Source organism: Pseudophryne corroboree, chromosome 4, assembly GCF_028390025.1.
Source record: "Pseudophryne corroboree isolate aPseCor3 chromosome 4, aPseCor3.hap2, whole genome shotgun sequence".
Classification (NCBI taxonomy): Eukaryota; Metazoa; Chordata; class Amphibia; order Anura; family Myobatrachidae; genus Pseudophryne; species Pseudophryne corroboree.
In genome coordinates this window covers 754,779,200-754,782,515 of record NC_086447.1, presented here as the reverse complement: position 1 = coordinate 754,782,515, position 3,316 = coordinate 754,779,200, and the positions used below count along the sequence as shown (strand labels likewise).

General features: G+C 46.1%; 1 long non-coding RNA gene across 1 annotated transcript; it reads left to right on the top strand.

Annotated features, from left to right (window-relative positions):
• Positions 1–466: 466 nt before the first annotated feature.
• LOC134911748 (uncharacterized) lies at positions 467–2,537 on the top strand. The gene is made up of 3 exons (XR_010176811.1): positions 467–602; positions 927–1,061; positions 2,315–2,537. It is a non-coding gene; the product is annotated as an uncharacterized LOC134911748 (long non-coding RNA).
• Positions 2,538–3,316: the final 779 nt, after the last annotated feature.

The window sequence follows — 3,316 nt, the reverse complement described above, 5'->3', positions numbered from 1 at the left end:
CTGTAACATTCTATCTACAGCTGCTGACGTTTCCAGTTTCCATGCAGGAAGACAGGTAGGAGGACGTGAGTACTACATAGCAGGGTATGATAGAGGGGGGTAAGGAAGACAGAGTGCAGTATAGTCAGCTGAAAGGCAAGACAAGATAGACAGAACAGGGAATACAGGTACAAGGACACATAAATAGGAGAAGCGCAGGAAGGAATGACATATTTTGGAATAAAAATGTAGCGTTACAGGAATAAAGAGGGCAGTATGGGGGGATAAGCACACATACAGGGGATGCAGATAACCTGGGTCTCTATGAGGCAGGATCGTGGCTTTGGGATGAAATAGTTAATAAAATAGATAAATGGGATATTGATAACTTTGAAAGTATCTTGTTTGGTTTAAGGAAAACTGGGAAACTGGTTGACTCATGGACATTTTATTGTACTTAAACTAGTACTATGCTTAATGATAGTCTTTTGTGTTTTATTAGATCATCTGGCAAAGAGATTTGCAGAGTGTCGGGTGACCGGCAAAGAGATCTGCAAAGTGTCAGTTGAAGACGACGGGAGGGGTCACAGAGGTAACAACGACTGGAGTATAACATGCAGGAGGTAAGTTACCATACTCTCTCTGCACATGTTACATCTGCCCCACCTGCAGTGCACATGGTTTTGTCCATTAGAAAACAAATTTGCTGCTGTGATCAGGTCTGAATTAGGCCCAGTGTATGATACTAACATGGTCCTAGCATTAGGGAAGATAAAACATGGAGCAGATAACTTGGGCCTCTATGAGAAAGGATCTTGGGTTTTGGATAAAAAGTCAATAAAATAGATAAATTGCAAATGAATAAAAATGAAAGTATGTAGCAAAATTTAGTAGTATAATTAATTAATTATACACATAGTATGTCTGACCAAATTCTGGTTATTTAGATCATCATTTGGCAAAGTTCTGGCAAAGAGATTTGCAGAGTGTCGGGTGACCGACAAAGAGATCTGCAAAGTGTCAGTTGAAGACGACGGGAGGGGTCACAGAGGAATTAGTGACTGGAGAATAGCATGCAGGAGGTAAGTTACCATACTTGTGTAATTGTGTGTGTGGTGGGGGGTATTGAGAGCACAGTACAAAACATAGGGTCTATGGTGGGGGAGAGCGGACAATACAAAACATGCAGAAGGGGGCAACTTGGTATAGCACATACAGATGGTGTGGGGGCACAATACAAAAACATAGAAATTGTGGCGTACTCTATAGGACATATAGAGGAAGGACATACACTTTTGGGGGTTGCGAGATGTAGAACATACTGTAATACAGAAAAACAGGAAGGGTGGGGAGAGCATGATACAGAACATACAGATCGGGGGAAGAACAATACAGATCGGTGGAGATAGTGAAATGGCTGACATTTACAGTATATCAATGAACTGGGGGCAAGTGTACAAAGCCTGGGAGAGTGATAAAGTGGAGAGAGATAAACTAACAACCAATCAGCTCCTAGTTGTCATGTTTCAAACACAGCCTGTAACATGGCAGTTAGGAGCTGATTGGCTGGTACTTTACCTCTCTCCATTTATCACTCTGCAGGGCTTATTACATCTCCCCCATAGAATACCCAAATGATGAAATGGTACAGAATGGTAGAAATGATGTGAATTGGAGCTGTTTCCCTATCTTTACATATGTGTTGCTGCTGGAGAGCCCCCTCTGTCTAGGAGACTTGCTCAGCCTACGACTGCTCAGACTCACAATGCAATTATGAACGGCAAGATTGCAGCAGCGATCGCTTCAACAACCACAACTGAATCAGGCCCACAATTACACCATTATTTTTTACTATTTTATCACATTTAACAACTAAAGGGTCGTAATTAGGTGCGAGTTTGTCTTACAACAGCCGCACTTTCTGGTAGCCCCATACGCTGAATCTGGCCACGAAGGGTGTGAGTTTGGATGCTGTTGAAACATTGCAGCAATGGTAACATTTAGGGGTCAATCCATATATAATTGGATTGACCCCTAAATGTTAGCAATTTATAGCTTTTATTATTTACTGGTCAAATTTATTTTCTGAAGGTACCCACTAATTACTATAAGAGAGAACTTATCTCCCCAATGTGTGTATTGAATAAAAACAATGGGCCCTTTGGGATAATTGTCCTTACTTTAGGTAATTTCCATGTCCTCAGAAGTTAGAGTGACATATTTACATAGAGAGATTTTTCTCTCTACACAACCACACCACTGTTTGCAGTTTGTCTCTCTGCTTGTTCATCCACTAACAATGATTTTTTATCTCTTCCTCTTCGTCTACACGCAGTGGGTGATCCCTGAATAGCTGCCCTGGGAGGAGAGCTGCGGACACATGCTTCAAATGTTGGGACATATGCATTACCTATTAGGAGATGCGGTAAAGATGCCGGCTGTCGGGTTAACGGCAGTCAGAATACTGACACTGGGATCCCGACACTCTTCAGAATCCCGACGTTGGAACTCCGAATGGCAAGGATACCAACGCCCGTATCCCCACGATCATAGGTTTAGGGCTGGGCAAGTGGGTTAGGTTTAGGCATCAGGCACGGGGGGAGGGGGGGTGGTTAGGCTGCGGGGGAGGGAGAGTTAGGTTTAGGCATCAGGCGGGAGGGTTAGGTTTAGGCATTAGGCAGGGGAGTAGGTTTAGGCTGTGGGTGGGGGGAGGTTAGGGTTAGGCAGCGGGTAGGGTTGGTTAGGGTTAGGCACCCAGTGGTTAGGCTGTGGGGAAGGGAGGTTAGGTTTAGGCATCATGCGGGGGGTTAGGTTTAGGCTTCAGGTGGGGGGTTGGGATTAGGCTGCGGGTGGGAGGAGGGTTAGGTTTAGGCAGCAGGGATGGAGGTTAGGATTGGGCACCTCCATGGGAGGGTTAAGCACAATGGGGGGAGGTTAGGGTTAGACTGCTGACAGGCACGGTAAGGGGGTTGGGTGAGGGTTAGGCATCAGGCGGAGGGGTTAGCATTAGGCTGCGGGTGGATGGAGGATAGGGTTAGGCTGCAGGTAGGGTGGGTTAGGGTTAGGGACCCCTGGGGGTGGTTAGGTTGCAGGGGAGGGAGGGTTAGGTTTAGGCATCAAGTGGGGAGATTAGGTTTAGGCATCAGGTGGGGTTAGGTTTAGGCTGTGGGTGGGGGGAGGTTAGGGTTAGGCAGCAGGTAGGGTTGGTTAGGGTTAGGCACCCAGTGGTTAGGCTGTGGGGAACGGAGGTTAGGTTTAGGCATCAGGTGGGGGGTTAGGTTTAGGCTTCAGGTGGGGGGTTGGGATTAGGCTGCGGGTGGGGGGAGGGTTAGGTTTA